The following is an 18,095-nucleotide window of genomic DNA, read 5'->3' on the forward strand; positions in this document are numbered from 1 at the left end:
AATAATTCACTTGAAATAGTTCGATCCACCACCACGGTGACTACTACACCCACACAACCGGATCGTCTTGACACCTTCATACAAGTGAGCCAAAAACTTTTCCAAACCATGGCTTAATCTAACCAACAGCTTCTACAATCCGTTAATAAATTAGCCAAACAGTTGGCTCAAGATAAAGCCCAACCCAAAGGTGTGTTTCCAGGTAACGAAATACCTAATCCTAAAACAACAAATACAGCCTTTGAGGTAACCGATAATACTAGTAATGAGTATGGAAATGTAGGTGAGCTAAAGGCCATCACCACCCTCCGTTCTGGCAGAATGGTTGATAACAAAGTAACTATGCCTATAGTTACCCCACCAGTAGCCCCTACACCTACTATATTACTAGATATCGAAATAGAAACTGAAGATCCTACCACTGTAGAGGTACCAGTTCCAACATAACCTAAGAAACAGGAAGCCACGGTTAAACACCCAGGTAATACCATTGCTAAATATAGACAGAAACCACCGTTTCCACAAAAATTAGCCATGTTAACTAGGGATACAAATTAAGACCAATATACCAAAAGATGCCTTTTTAACAGAACAATTCCCAAATCTATCTGAACATAATGGAATTGTTAAGTACAAGGACCCTGGTCGTCCTACTGTACAATGCACCTTAGGAGATTCTTATACGACGACCGAGTTATTAGACTTGGGGGCTAGTGTCAACTTACTCCCGTTTTATTTGTATAGACAAATAGGTCTAGACGAGATGCAACCCACTAGAATGACGTTGCAATTAGCTGATCGGTCTATTAAGTATCCTAAGGGTGTCGTCGAAAATGTTCCGTAAAATTCGGGACTTTTACTATCCGGCCGATTTTGTCATCCTCGACACAGAAGTCGTTAACGACTCTGTCCCGATCATCTTAGGGCGTCCTTTTCTGGCAACTGCCAATGCGCTCATTAATTGCCGTGATGGTTCAATGTCCATGTCTTTTGGCCATCTTTCTGTTGAAGTCAATGTTTTTAAAACAAAGACACAGTTACCCGATTCGTCTATGGATGGAGAGGTTAGCATGATCGAGAGCGTTGCTCGAGATTATTTCAACAACACGTTCTCTGATAATCATATGCCAAAATTTTTTTCCTTTGGAAGTTCAGACTCCAACATTTCCATCCCTACACTAGTCGATACACATATTACGGATGAGGATGAGATAGATGACTTTCTCAAAGATGTAGAGGACTATCATAGTAATGAGGATATGACTAATCTAGATGAGCAATTCGATGAGTTTCTTCGAGCAAGTGATGAATCACCCTATCAAGAACTACTTTGCACAACATCCACCTCGATTCCCCTCCTTCCACCCTTTTAAAAGAATCTCGAGTTTGCACTCGATCCTTTTGTTTCTCCCGTGCTCCATAATTTTTTAAATCCACCTAGTAAACAAATACTACAGAAGGACAAACCACTTGACATTTTCATTTTTCAGAATTGAGGCAGTCCCTACACACAATGATGAATAAGTTTTGTGCTAAAACCACATCCTCATTGTTTACGTGTCTGTCTTTCTACAACTTATCCATATCCACCATATTCTCCACAACCATTCACTTTTCCACCCTTATTTACTAGAACACCCACTCATTCAAAAATGAAAAATAAGGTGCATGATAGGTTACATAATAGGGTTATCCGACTTCGCTTTCATTTCACTAGGTTGAGTCACAGGAAATCTTGGTGCTTGATTGTGTTTGGATATGTTTTCTGTGATATTTATTTATGGAATGATCCACAATTATTTGGGTTGTTGAGATATGATAAACTGCATGTTCATACATACGTCTAGATAAAGTCTCAAGTATCTGACTATAAACGACTCAACTTTTGTGTTTGGTGCATTTCCTTTCATTTCCATATATATTGGAGAGTGCACCATTAAGGTAACCGGGCCCTCTCTATGGAGTGTATGGCTGTAAGTACCGGAACCTAAGTCCACGTTTAAACATAATTCACGTTTTCCACTCTTGCATGTTTTCTCGGATTTTTTAGTCATGTTTCTCTATGGGGTGAATTATATCCTTCTTGTTTATTGTTTTCTTTTTAAAATTAAAATATATATATATATATATATATATATATATATATATATATATATATATATATATATATATATATATATATATATAAAAAGAATAAGTAACCCTAGGAAGTCTCGAATCGACTTTAAAAGACCCATCGCTAAAACAAATTTTCTAAGCCGTTGTAAAAATTTGTTTGGTGGTGGGGTGTTCGTGGTTCCGTACTAAATATTTATGTCCCATTAGATTTTCTTAGGCCGTTTTTATTGTATTACGATTCGGGTTGACATAATCCATGAATTTAGAGTTCAATTGTTAAGCATAACGTCGTCATGCACGCGCTTCGAGGCATTTTCCACTATCTTATATGTCATCCACGTCGAATGGAGTGTTTTATGGATCATTGGATTGGAAATTCTCTCCTGATCATTTCCATATATCATTCGCAAAAAATCGGACCCGTAACGGCGGAAATTTTGATTTGAAGTTTCGCAAAAATCGGAAAAAAATCCCAAATTTCGATTTTGGGCTTGGGCCCAAACCATTCACCCGCCCAGCGACGACCGCCCTTTACCTTTTAGCAAAGACTTCGCGATCTTCTTCTCCATCCGCCATTAACGCCCAAGCTCCAAAAACCTAAAAAACAAAATCAAAATAAAAAGAAAACTAAAATTAACCCACGCCCCAAATCAAATCCCAACCCAAATCGATTCCAAACACCACTGACCACCACCACTACCGATTTACATCAATAAAAACCACCGAAAATTCAAAATTTTGGTGCTGCCGCGCCACCACTCCACCACCACCACGTTTGCTTCAACCGGTCTATTAAAATCCAACCACCACATCACATTTAAACCCCCACTACATTCCAAACTTCCAATGGCTCAACAACGCCGAATTTTGCCAGAGCAAGCTTTTACCGCCGACCACTTCACGCCGTTTTACGGTGACGAGATGATCAGTCGAGACTGGAGTAGCTTGTGGTACTCGACTGAAGCCTATTACCACGAGGACTTAGTCCGACGGTTCTACGATCTGAGGGAGTTGGAAGGGACGAGGATTTTTGTTGTTGTGGCGAGAGGCGGAAGGAAGTGACGACAGGTTGTTGGTGAGATTCTAGGCATTCCGCCTAGAATCCATCCGATGTCACCACTGCAGAGTCTCAAAGATAATGGGGTAGAACCATTGATGCACGAGACAGTTATTGGAGGGGACTACAATGCAAGATCGCATTGTGTTCGACAGGCTTCCCTTAGGACCAACCAGCTGGCTACAGCCCAGTGGATTGGTCGGAACGTCTAGGGGAAGGGGAAGGTCAGTGATATCGGCCTGAAGTGCCTCCATATCTTATTGATACTCCAAGAGCGGAAGTATGACTTCTGCATCTTAGAGTTTTTACTGAGCATGATTAGGGGAGTAGGGAGGTCTGTTGCCCCTCTTCCTGTGTTGATAACAAAGATCATGCTCAAGTTGAGAGCAGCTCAGGCGACTGATCGGACATACATCACTCTCCACCGTAACCCTCGCATCTATAAGGAGTGTGTCCAACGGGTTTGGAGATTGGATGAGGATAGAGAAGAAGAAGAAGAGGATGGAGGAGCTGAGAATGCCGAGGAGGCTGGGGGACATCAAGATGCCTCCGAGGATGAGGAGGACTTGACCTGTTTTGACGCGGATGCCTTGGAGAGGTGCTGGACAGATGCAGAACGCATGGCTGTGATCCATCAAGGCATGCGTTCGCTTAACACTATCTGTGAAGACCTCCGGACTCGACAGGCAACGATGCATCACAACTTCGAGCTCCGTACCCAGAGAGAGGACGAGAGGTGGGAACAGATGAGCACCGAGCTAGAAGCTCAGCGCCAGTTCCGGGACGAGTTGCTGACATGATTCCCACCTCACAGGGACTCTCCTTCCGAGGACACCATCTAGGCACGAGCGCCGCCGCCGGGCGAAATGGTGTTGGCTCTTCAGAGCTTCGGGGCGCGATCTCCGGAGCATGTTCCCTCCGCCACCGATTCCGAGTAGCTAGGGATAGTATAGTTTTATGTTTTATGTTTTATTTGTAATTTCATTATTGTTATTTATTTTAATGCAAGTTTATTTCCGTAATTTGAATTTTGTAGTGTAATGTACTCCGAATGAAAATTTTAATATAAGGGGTTATTTTCAGTATGCGTGGTTGTTTCATATTGATCCCACTTTCCCAAATTGTTTGGGGGTGGTTTTATCAATTCAAGCATTATTTTTATAACCCTCGTGTTAGAATTTATTGCGGAGTCAAGGTGAAAATTTGGTCGTTTAGGCATATCTATGATTGAGTATCATTGTAGGATGAAATCTAGATTAAATAGGTACATTCTATCATAAAATCAACCTAAAAGATACTGGGTTTGAATTAGAATCAAGAAAATGAGTTGTTTCCGTTTTCGGGTTTGGAATTTTAGGATTTCAAGAAGCTGCCGTAATTAGTTTTGGCAACTTCCCGATCCATTTTAGCAACTTTAAACCTATATAAACTTGATACAATCTATCCTCACAACTCACACTACACCTAAACTCCATCACTCACCTTTCACTCCCCGCGATTCCATCGTTTGGCTCATTTTCCGAAGTTTACGCAACTCCGAAAGATTCTCGCGCCCTCTACGGACTTCAGCGCTCTCAGTATATTTTTTCTGAGTTTTTGTCGAGGCCTTTCGCTTCAAGCTGAGTGACCAGCCAAACACTTAAAATTTCATTTCTTCAGAGCGACCACGCTTCTATCGAGCGCTTTCGCTACCGACTTCCGTGGACCGGAAATTTCCAGTTTTAGCTTAGTTAGTATCCGGATCATTCGCGGCTATTCCAAAGCGTAATTTTGAGATGACATCTCCAACATTGATACCGAACAGTCTTTCAAGATTTGTTCCAAAACACTACTTATGGTGCTTGGTTTTACGCAAAGCGATCACATTCGTTGGTTTGGGGAGCCGCTTATGGTAAGACCGGATGCACTTTATTCTCCGACTCTAGCATCTTATTTTTTTACGATAACTGCATTTTCTTTGAAAGACCGGATGGAGAACAAGTGTTCTCCATCAACATTGAAAATGAACCAATGGAAATTACCGTGTTCTTGCTAGCATTTGTTCTTGACTGGCTATGCCCGCTGAAATACAAGACCCATGGTGCTATTGGGTCGATAATATGTATGTCTACACTTACGAAGTTTTGCATGAGTCGTATGGCGGGCATTTTCCGTATTGAGGACCAAGGGGAATATAACGTCGCCTTTGGTAGCCCGTCCATGAACATAGGAACTGTTATGTTTTGGATCATGCTAAACATTTTAGGGGAATGGCATTTTTCTTCCTCGTGAATGATGCCACTTGCGCGTCTTCCTTGCTTTAGCCACGGGGACGTATGTGTCATGACCTTCCCGAACCTTGATGTCTAGTTTAGCTCGATCCCATAGCATGAGGCATAAGTACCTTCTTATGCCCATTCTAGTTTCTCGTATTATGCTATGTTTCTTTCCCCGCTTTTTGTACACGCTTCACGGATTGGATTACGGTCGACAACCGCATCGACCCACCAATAGTATTATTCGATCTTTTCGCGTAATGACTTGGCAAGGGTGGAGGATACAACCTCATCCGGTTGCACCCTACACCCCACGTCGGACCAAGTGGCTCTTAATAGGTTAGCAATAATAGATGATAAATGGCGGGAAGCCTGGCAAATTATCATGGCATGGCAGGACGCGAAGGAACTTCACTTCTTTATGGAAGAAGAGGATGAGGAAGATGATGAGTAATGCGGGGGGATAAGGTAAGTTTTCATTCTAGTTAGTGTCTGCTTATGTCCCAAGCAATTTCATTCTTGTTAACCCCATAATGGGTAGAACTCGTATAGAGTTGTGTCAGTTTTTATTTCCTATATTAGTACGTTCTAACCTTGTTTTATAGATGTTCCTGAATTTCACGCGCTTCAATGGTATTTTTCCTACCCTCTTTATTTAAATGTTTTGAGGACAAAGCATGCTTCTTGTTTGGGGGGGGCATAGAAACACGTGTAATTAATGCATCTGTTAGGATATAGATAGAGTTAATATGCATTTGTTCTCTAGTTAAAATTTTAAAAAAATTCAAAAATATAAATAAATAAGTTCATGCTATACACTTAGGAATAGTGGTATTGTTTTCCTTCTCTATGCTCTTAACAATCTAGAAGTCTCACGTAACTTTTGCATTAGAATAATTGTTAGAAACTTAGGTTAATATATAGGTAATAATCTTTGCATCTATCTATAAGTATATTACATAAGTAGAATATAGCCTAAATCCTTATATGAGCGAAACATTTGAGAAATGACACAAGGGAGAAGTAAAATCCGGATAGAGGTATCACACGTCCACTTGCTTGATCACTATGCCATATCCTAAGCGAAACCTATGAATTATTTTCCGTTAGTCGCCCCTCTGAGCCTTTCTTTAGCCTTCCATAAACCACAAATCCTTTACCCTGTTACAAAACAAAAACAAAATAAAAAAAAAATATAAATCAACCTACCCAATTTAGAATAAGTCTGAGAATAGAATGAGGAAGAAAGAAGAAGAGAAAAACCTATGTAAACAAAAGTTAGTTAATTGCTTCCGTAAAAATAAAGAAAAAGTTTCCATCCAAGGAAAAGAAAAATAAAAATAGAAATAAAATAAAAACTCCAAAATAGAATAAAAAAGGAGGAAAAGCCAAAAAAAAAAAAAAAAAAAAAAAAAAAAAAAAAATGGCTAAGGATGGAAACAAAGTGTAGAAGCAAAAGTAAATAACAAGGTTTTCTCTAGTTACATAATATGAAGACTCTATTATCTCGGACTTGTCCTTTTTTGAATATCCATTTCCTTCCTTCTTAAACCATCTCCTAATCCCCCAACACCTAATAAAGATCTCTAGCTCAATTAGGAATAGGCTAGTGTGATAGTAAGTGGCAGATGTGTTTGATCGACTCGAAGTTCCTTGTTGTCATTAGATTGTAAGGTAAAGTGTGCCCACCGCACACTAGAGAGTAGCTAAACTTGAGTGGAAAAAAATCGAGTGTTGTATCTTGACTATTATTGTGAGAACCTACTTAAGGACGCTATTCCGAGTTTCAGAAATGGACTTGCTAGACATTTCATAGTATTACTCATTGTATATATGTTTATTATAGATGATTGATTATTATGCATATATTAGCTTAGGTTTTTGACTTGGTTATTCTTGTTCATAGCTAGTGAGATGTATAGATAGTTTGGAGCATGAATAAGGAAACAATAGTTTTATTTCTTAGTCGTTGTAGTATAGATGAAGTTTGTGAGTACCTTCACTGGAAAACTCTCACGAGGCTATAACTCGTCCACTAGGGAATTCCTAGTGGTTTAAGGCCTTGTTGCATATGGTCAATGCAATCGCACTCAGCGAAACGAGAAGTAGATAGAACTCCATTTTTGGTCACTTATGTTAATTTCTCATCTTTGCTTGAGGACAAGCAAAATGCTGTTTGGGGGTGGTTTGATAAGAGCCCAAAACTGTAGTTTTAACCCTTTAACAGTCATACTTTTAGACCAATTATGTGAGTAATAATTAAGAGTTAACACTGATTACGTGTTTTTATGCATTTCAGGCTTCAAAGTCCATTATGTGCAGAAATATGCCACTTTAGTGAGATAAAGGAGCAAAGGTCGGTTACTAAGGAGTTCCGTGATTAAAGGCCAAGTTTCGAGAAGACAAAGCCTTTCTAAAAGCCCGGTCAAAAGCTGAAAAGTCGACGCCGGGCGAACAAAGACACAAAGTCGCTAGAACTTCCGGGCGGACATATCTCTGGATTCAGACCTCGGAATGGGGCCTACCTTATGTCAAAACGACCGGCTCGGAAAGAGATTTCCAATGGTCTAAGTTTTCACCCAATCAGAGGAGCAGAAGTGGACGGAAAGTCTGTGGAAACCAACTGCAGCTGAAGAGGCCTTTTGGATTTGAGAATTGGGTTTTGGGCCTCGATTCTTCGCCCAAAACATGGCTCCAAGCCCATGCACGATTTTGATCTGAATGTATAAAACAAAAGCTTAGCTCTTTGTTAATGGTAGATAGTTAGACCTAGAAATAGATTAGATTAGTAGCCTCCATTAATAAATTCTAGATCTAGTTTTTCATGTAGATTAATTAAGTTTAGTTCCATTTCAATTATTGTATTAGATTAAACCTTTGAATCTTGTTCTTCATTTTGATTAGATCAATAAAGTAGTATTTTTATCAATTTCGATTTTGTCATTTCCATTCCTAGATCTAATTTCAATTCCTGTCTTTATTTCATTTGAGTCATTAAATTAGATTTCATTATTATATAATTAAGTAAATTTCAATTCTTATATCATGTTTAGTTTAAAAGTAATCGGAAATGATTGCGTAATGATTCTTGGCTAAACCTCCATTAGAGGGGGTTGAGAAGCCTTGATGAAAGCTTGATTCTGAATATCGTAGAATCGTCGTAATTTCCTTTCCACTCTAGAAACGATTAGTTCACCATGAGAATGGGTTTAATCGTTCACATGCTAGTTATGAATTGGTAGGAATGCCATGTGTAATTAGGGATTAGGAAGAACCAATTATTCTGCGAAGCAGTTCAATTCGGATTACGACAATTCATCGTTAATAGGATTAAGTCGAGTTAAGGTGGAATCAATCCCCCTCTAACTCCTTATCATAGAATCAACATAGCATTCCCTTAGTTATTCCCATCGTCGACTAGTTGCATTTCGTGGGTAGTTGCATCGTAGTCTAGTTGCCTTTTTTCAGAATCTCTCATTAGACTTTAAGTTTAGAGTACTTACACTTGAGAACATAGCATGCGGAAGGACTAAGAGTGGAACGAATCACTCTACTCCACTATATCTCATAGACTTGAGAGTAGAATCTTTGATAAACATAGACCCATAAATTAGTTTTAGTTTACTTACGTTTTGATTTCATCATTCATTTCGTGAGTAGACTAATCATTTTATCTTTTATCACCAAGGCATTGGCATCAAAACATGTCGTGTCCTCCTCATTTTCCGAGTCAGTCTCTTCCCCTACCCTCTCTCTAGGCAACCTCCAAACCTTCTGAACACAGTCCGTATACGCTATGACATTCGTATGCAACTTAATCATAATACGCTTAGTTTTCGGAGTTGCTCTCAAACTCATCATGATCTTTGTTATCAAAACGGGGAGAGGTGTAATACTCTTCCAAACTCCCCTAATCATATTAATCAAGAACTCGAGAATACATAATTCATACTTCTGCTCATGGAGTATCCATAGAACGTGAAGGCAGTTCAAACTGATCTCACTGACCTTCTCTTTCCCAGTGGCATTCCTACCAATCCACTGAGCTACAGCTAGCTGGTTGGTTCGCAGAGACGACTAGAGAACACAATGCGAGCTCACATTATAGTTCCCCTCCAAAACTGTTACGTTCATCAAAGGCTTGATCCCACCAAATTGGGATTCCTGCAATGTGGCGTCGAGATGGCTTCTAGGCAGAATGCCTAAAATCTCAGCCAGCAACCTCCTAGATAATTCGCTCCTAGTCCCAGCCACCTTAACAAAAATTCTATTCCCATCCAACTCCCTCGTCCTATAAAATTGTCGAACCAAATCTTCGTGATAAAAATCATTCGTCGAATACCACAAATGCCTCCAATCCCTCCTAATCATCTCGTCACCGTAAAACGGCGAGAAGCGGTGGGCCGTAAAAACTTGTTCCGCCAAATTCTCCGTCTTTGTGCCATTGAAGTTTTGAAATGATTTGAGGGTTTAAATGCAATGTGGGGATCGAGTTAGATTCAAACTCACTCAAAGTTTGGGCGGTGGTGCGGTGGTTCGAGTTTTTTTCAAAATTGTTACTGTTTTAGCAGTTTAAATTGATGGAGATGGTGGTTGGGATGTTGTGGGGAAAGTTTGGGCTGGGTTTAAACTTTTGGCATGGTTGTATTTAGGTTTTTTTTTTTTTTAATGTTAGGGTTTGAAAGTTATTAATGGCGGAAGTGGGAAGATGAAGAAGAAGACGTGATGCGTTCTTGGGTTGTATTGTTGGCTTGGGCCCAAGCCCAATTCGATTTCCAAAAAAATTTGATTTTTCGCGCAACTTCAAACTAAAATTGCCGCTTCTTTACCGGTCCAATTTTTGCGAATGAGATATGGAAACGATCAGGAGAGAATTTCCAATCCAATGATCCTTAAAGCACTCTATTCCAACTATGGGTGATATATAAGAAGATGGAAAATATCTCATAATGCGTGCATGACGTAAGTTATGCGAACTAATGAAATCTAAATTCCTAGATAATGTCAACCCAAAACAAAATACGATTACACGACATAAGCAACAAAAATGGAAAGTTGAACAATCAAGGACGGAAAAATGAACACCCCACCCCCAAACAAATTTTAGACAACAGAGTTGAGAAAATTTATTTTAAACGTGGGTCTTTTAATGTCAGATTCCCGAGACTTCCTAGATTACTATGTTTATGGTTTTGATATATATATATATATATATATATATATATATATATATATATATATATTTTTTTATATTTTATGAATAAGATTTAATATAAGAAAAATAATAAAGCAATAAATGCATAATTCACACCATAGAGAAACATGACTCAAAAACTGAGAAAATATGCAAGAATGGAAAACTTGAATTATGTTAACCGTGGACTTAAGATCTGGTACTTACAACCACACACTCCATAGGGAGGGCCTGGTTACCTGAATGGTGCACTTATCACTATATTGAAGTGAAAGAAAGTACACCAACAACAAAGGTCAGTCCTCATAGACAGGGTCCTGTAAAAGGACTTCCTCCACATCAGGGGACATTAACTCATGGAAATGTTTTAACCTTTGGCCATTGACTTGAAAGGTATTGTTGTCCTTGGGATTTACCAAGGTGATTACCCCTTAAGGGGTGACTTCAGTAACCAGAAAAGGACCAGACCAACGGGTTTTTAATTTCCCTGGAAAAATGTGTAGAAGAGAGTTGTAAAGCAAAACCTTTTAACCTTCCACAAACTCTTTACGCAAGATTTGCTTATCATGAACATGTTTCATGTAAGCTTTATAATCCTTTGCGAGATCATAAGAATCACTATGGATTTCTTCAAGCTCATTCAATTGCAACTTGCGCTTGACACCCGCCTCATCAAAATTAAAGTTAAGTCTTTTTATGGCCCACATAACGCGGTGCTCCAATTCAATGGGCAAATGACAAGGTTTCCCAAATACAAGTCTAAAGGGAGACATACATATAGGAGTTTTGAAAGCAGTCATATGTGCCCATAAGGCATCAGATAGACGCTTCGACCAGTCTTTCCTATCAGGATTTATAGTTATTTCTAAAATCTTTTTGATTTCCGAATTAGAAACCTCTACTTGTCCGCTAGCTTGTGGATGATACGGAGTTGCTATCTTATGTGTAACTCCATACTTTTTTACTAGAGATGCAACAACTCTGTTGCAAAAATGTGTTCCACCATCACTAATGATGGCTTTAGGAATGCCAAATCGACAGAAAATATACTTCTTAACAAAAAAGACAACTGTCTTATGGTCATTGCTACGACAAGCCATGGCCTCTATCCATTTAGACACGTAGTTCACGGCAACTAGAATATATATAAAGTCATGGGAAATAGGAAAAAGACCCATGAAATCAATGCCCCATATGTAAAAAACTTCTACCAGCATGATTGGATTTAATGGCATCATATTATGCTTCGTGATTCGCCCAAGTTGTTGGCAACGAACACACGTCTTACAATGCACTTGGGCATCTTTAAAAATAGTAGGCCAATAAAACCCACCTTGAAGAATTTTAGCAGCTGTTTTTATACCACTAAAATGTCCACCACACTCTTTGTCATGGTAGAATGAGAGAACCTCATTATATTCCCACTGGGGAATACAACAACGAATAATCTGATCCGCACAATACTTAAAGAGGTAGGGCTCATCCCAGTAGTATAGCTTAACTATGGCCAAGAACTTCTTACATTCATTTCTTGACCAATCATTAGGAATAATATCAGACACTAAATAATTCATAATGTCAACATACCATGGTGCAGAAAAAATAGCATACATATGCTCATCAGGAAAAGAGTCCAGGATGGACTTAGAATCACTATCATCATCATTTGTAAGTCTAGATAAGTGGTCAGCAACAACGTTTTCGACCCCTCTTTTGTCCTTTTTATTTCTAATGTGAACTCCTGCAGAAGAAGAATCCATCGGATTAATCTCTGCTTAGCATCCTTCTTTGCGAGAAGGTACCTAAGGGCTACGTAGTCTGTGTAAACTAGAGTCTTAGAACCAACCAAATAAGGACGAAACTTATCTAAAGCATAAACGACAGCTAAAAATTCTTTTTCAGTAGTTGTATAATTCCTTTGAGCTTCGTTTAGAGTTTTATTAGCATAATAAATAATAATGGACTTATTATCTAGTTTCTGTCCCAAGACAACACCAACAGCATAATCACTAGCATCACATATAAGTTCAAAAGGTTTAGACTAATCGGGAGGCTGTATAATGGGTGCAGAGGTTCAAAAGCCTGTTTACAGATAAAATTAAAATAAAAAATGGCATCCTTTAAAAGTAAATTAGTCAAAGGCCTAGCTATTTTTGAAAAATCTTTGATAAAACGCCTGTAAAAACCTGGGTGGCTTAGAAAGGCTCAAATATCACGGACAATCGGTGGTATCGGTAGAGTTGCTATCTTATCTAGTTTGGCCTTATCTACTTTGATGCCATCACTAGATACAATGTGTCCTAGCACTATTCCTTTTTTCACCATGAAATGACATTTTTCCCAATTTAAAACCAACCTCTTCTCTTCACACTGTGTTAAATCCTTAGATAGGTTAGACAGGCAGTCATTGAAAGAGTCTCCATAGATAGAAAAATCATCCATGAAAACTTCCATAAAGCGTTCTACCATGTCACTAAATGTATGAAGCATACACCGCTAGAAAGTACCCGGAGCATTACAAAGGCCAAAAGGCATTCGTTTATAGGAGGCGTATGTTCCAAAAGGACATGTGAATGTAGTCTTTTCTTGGTCATCAATATCAGAAATAATTTGAAAATTGCCAGAGTAGCCATCCGAAAAACAGTAAAAAGCATGACCAGCTAGACGTTCTAGCATTTAATCTATAAAGGGTAAAGGAAAATGATCCTTTCGTGTCATGGCATTTAAACGTCTGTAATCAATACAGATCCTCCATTTCATAGGACCATGCATGGCAACATATTCACCCTTGGCATTACGTACCATGGTAATCCCTGATTTCTTAGGAACCACATGAATGGGACTTACCCATTCACTATCAAAAATTGGGTATATGATGCCAACGTTGAGTAATCGTAAGACTTCTTCCCCGACCACCTCTTTCATGGCAGGGTTCAAGTGACACTGAGGTTTGCGAGAAGTCTTTGCGTTATCCTCCAAATGGCTGTAATGAGTGCAAACATTAGGGTCAATAACATTAATGTCAGCTAGGGACCAACCAATCGCAGAACGATGTTCCCTAATCACCCTAATCAAACGTGCCTCTTCATCCTTAGATAATAGAGAAGATATTATTACCGGGTGACTACCATCCAGATCAAGTTGAATATACTTTAACTCAGACGGAAGAGGTTTCAGCACCGGGGTGGTGGGAATGTCGATAAATGCTTCTGGAAGGTCCTCATCTTGAGTAGAATATTTGCGTAGGCAGCAGGTCTTCAAACTCAGTAGATGGAGAAATAGAAGGGTCTACGATAGGTGTAGACTCGAAGATGGTGTTGACTTCCTCTGAGTAGGATTCATTAGTGAAATTTGAACTTCCAAAAGAAAGGAATTTATGGATATGGTTTTCTGGAAACGTTTTGTTAAAATAATCTTGAGCTAAGCTCTCGATCATGCTAACCTCCCCATCTACAGATAAATCTGGTAACTGTTTCATCATTTTAAAAACATCCACCTCAACATAAAGATGGCCAAAAGACAAGGACATCGAACCATCACAGCTAGTTTATGAGCGCGTTGGCAGTAGCCAAGAAAGGATGCCTTAAAATTATCGGAATAGAGTCGTTAGTGACTTCTGTATCGAGGATAACAAAATCAGTAGGATAGTAGAAATCATGAACCTTAACAAGCATGTTTTCAACCACCCCCGTAGGATACTTAATAGACCGATCCGCTAATTGCAACGTCATTTTAGTAGGTTGCATCTCCTGTAGACCTATTTATTTGTATAGATAATACGGGAGTAAGTTAACACTCGCCCCCAGGTCTAATAAAGCGGTGGTCGTGTGGGAATCTCCTAAGGTGCATTGTACAGTAGGATTACCAGGGTCCTTGTACTTAACGATTCCATTATGTTATGATAAAGTTGGAAACTGTTCAGTTAGGAAGGCATCTTTAGGAATATTTGTCTTACGTCTAGTAGTGCACAACTCTTTAAGAAACTTAGCGTGCTAAGGTAACTTTTTAATTGCTTCAAGAAAAGGAAGGTTTATTGTTAGATTTTTGAAAACTTCCCTAATCTCATCGTAATTTGTATCCTTGTTCAACATAGCTAATCTCTGGGGAAACAGTGGTTTCTCTCTATATTTAGCGTATGGAGTAACTGGATGTCAAACCTTGGCTTTCTGTTTCTTAGGTTGTGGTTTAACTAGTACCTCTATAGGGGTAGGATCTTCAGTTTCTACATCGGTATCTAGTATAATATCTGGTGTAGGGACCACTGGTGGGGTAACTATAGGCATAGTTACGTTGTTATCAACCACTCTGCCAGAACGGAGAGTGGTGATAGCATTTAGCTCACCTACATTTTCATTGTCCGTACTAGTATTACCGTTTACCTGGAAGGCTATGCTTGTTGTTTTAAGATTAGGTATCGCTTGACCTGGAAACACACCTTTGGGTTGTACTTTCTCTTATGCTAACTGTTGTAGGAAAGTTGGATGGCTTGTAAAATTTGTTGTTGGGTTTGCATAAAGATATCAAAACGATCCGGTTGTGGAGGAGTGTCAGCTATAGGTTGTGTGACAGGAACTATGTCACGTTGATTATTAATGGGTGGATTTTGATAGTTATTATTTATCGGAACGATACCTCTATTAGCATTATAATTATTATTGTTATAATTATTATAATTACCTTGACCTTGTGCTTGACCTTGTCGTGGTTGAGCTTGGTTGTTATAATTATTGTAATTACCCTGACCTTGTCCTTAACGTGGTAGAGCTTGGTTGTTATAATTAATGGGTGGATTGTAATTGTTTGATGCCTAACATTTTGATTATTATACCCTAGAGGTGTTACTTGTTGATTATTTCTCCAACTGAAGTTGGGATGTTATCTCCAAGGGGCGTTAGGAATAGGATAACTATTTATTGAGCAAACGTTATCATGTTGTGATGTTTGTTGTTCATAAGCAAGAGGACAATAAGAGTCAGGATGCTCAGGACTCAAACAGAAATTACATGGATTGGTGTTAACATTCATGACGGGAATAACCTTTTGTTGAACAGAAATAGCTTCTACCATTTTAGTGAGAGATTCGATTAAATTTTTAAGTTCGGGATCGGGTTTCATCTCAAACATACCGGCGGCCTTAACTGTTGTAGAAGAACTAGTGGAGCGGGAGATATCGTCACTACCCCCCCAGTTATTATTACTCTTAGTTTGATCTTCTAAAAATTTATAAGCCTCTAAGGCTCCCTTACTGAGGAAACTACCCCCATTCATTATGTCAAGCACCTCTTTGTGGTGGTATAATAGTCCCTTGAAAAAGGCACGAACTAACGTGTCTTTCGCAAGGTTATGGTGTGGACACTCTATAAGAAGATTGGTGAAACTATTCCAAGCCTCGGAAAATGTTTCATGAGGATTCTGTCGAAAGAAATGAATCTTGGAAAGTATTTCATCGGTCTTCAGTGGTGGGTAAAAATGTTCCATAAATAGTTGAACAAGTTTGGCCCACGAGTCCATAGAATTAGGCGCTTGGGCATTTAACCAAGATGTCGCCTTATCGGCTAAAGTGAAAGGAAACACCCTTAGTTTAATTTATTCAGCACCAACCGTAGGATGGTGGAATGTAGTAAGGACTTGGTCAATCCTATGCATGTGCTGATAAGGTTTTTCATGGTCTAACCCATGAAAAACGGGTAAAAATTAAATATATTTGGGGGGATTCAAAATCCCCCTGGGTCTGCTAGAATGATGCAAGATTTCGGGCTATCGTTCAATGCTTTGTAAAAGTCAGAGAAAGGAGACTCTCTTTCTTCAGCCATTATTTCAGGTGTTGTGTGTGGTATATTAGCTAGAGGTGTAGTGAGTGGTTTACTAGAAAGGCGTGTTTGTTGACGTTGCCGGTTGATTACCTTAGGCATTTTTCTTCAACCTGACCTTAATCTCATGCAAGGCTAAGAACAATCTTAACTAAACATGACAACACTCAAAACAATCCTGATATGCTAGTATAAACCTCTAACAGGAGATGCGAGGTGTGGAAGAAAGATGTACCTGAATGCCTTCTTGCTTCGCTTATGAATAGAGTCTTGTATACGCGTGCTCAGTGTGTATAACGAGTTAGAAACACTGAATAACTTGAAGTAATGGAAGTTTGAACTAAACTACGGAAATCGGGCGGTTCAGAGTAGGGGCAGTCGCTTTTAGAATCACCCTAGGTAGGGCTGGTCGCTCGGCCAGTCCAACTCGAGCTCCAGCGCCCAGTGGGGAGCTCAAAATTTGCCTTGGCAAGGCGCGGGTCGCGCTCAGGTAAAACTCAAGTTCCAGTCGATTAAGCGCGGGGGGCACTCGAGTTTTTCCTTGGCAAGGCGTGGGTCGCGCTAAGGTAAAACTCAAGTTCCAGGCGCTTAAGCGCATGGGGCGCTCGAGTTTTGCCTTAGTAGAGCGCGAGTCGCGCTCTGTGTATTCCTGCAAGAAAAAATTCAATTATAAAACAAACAACCATATTTAGAATCAAACAAGGGTGGGTGGGTTATGGGACTTTGGAAGACTAACAATACTAAAGAAAACAATACTAAAAGGAAATAAGATGGCAGGGCGCCATTTGATACTGGTAAAATGATAGTTTTACCTACGAATAAGCGATTAAAGTCAACGCAAGTAAAACTAAAACTAATACTTATTGGTACTATATGTTATCAAAGATTTCTACTCTCGATTCTATCGAAATAGAGTTAGAGTAAAGAATCGTTCCACTCCTAGTTCTTTAGAATTCACGTCTCCTAAGATTAGCAATCTATCCAAAGTTAATGAGAGTTTTACGAACTTTATACTACGATGAAAATTTAACTAACAAGATATGATTTTATACGACTACGGAATACTAAATTGATACTATGATAAGGAATTAGGGGGGATTGATTCCACCTTAACTCGACTTAATTTACTAATGAAGAATCGTCGTAATCCAAATTGAACTGCTTTTGCATAACAATTAGTTCTTCCTAATTCCTAGTTCATGATAATCTCTACCAACTAACATCTAGCATATGAAACAATCAAACTCATTCTCATGGTGAACTAATTGTTTTCTAGAATGGAATGGGAAATCACGACTATTCTACGCTTAACAAAAATCAAGCTTCATCAAGGCTTCTACAACCCCCTCTAATGGAGGTTTAGCCTAGAATTATTATACTATCATTAATATATAAATTTAAGCAAGACATGATATAAAGATTATAACTTTGCTTATTCAACTCGAATGGAAATCTAAATTTGCTAGATTTAATTGAAACTAATAATGATAAATAACTAAATATATGAATTGAAACTATAATGATTTAATGAAAACGAAACTAGATTATCAAGAACTAATTAACTATATTGATCTAATGAATAGGAATAACAATAACTCAATAACTAAATTTAAAACAAGATAAAAAACTAATTAATTAAATGGAGACTAAATCTAGATCTA

This window comes from Coptis chinensis, chromosome 1 (assembly GCF_015680905.1).
Source record: "Coptis chinensis isolate HL-2020 chromosome 1, ASM1568090v1, whole genome shotgun sequence".
NCBI classification, from domain to species: Eukaryota; Viridiplantae; Streptophyta; class Magnoliopsida; order Ranunculales; family Ranunculaceae; genus Coptis; species Coptis chinensis.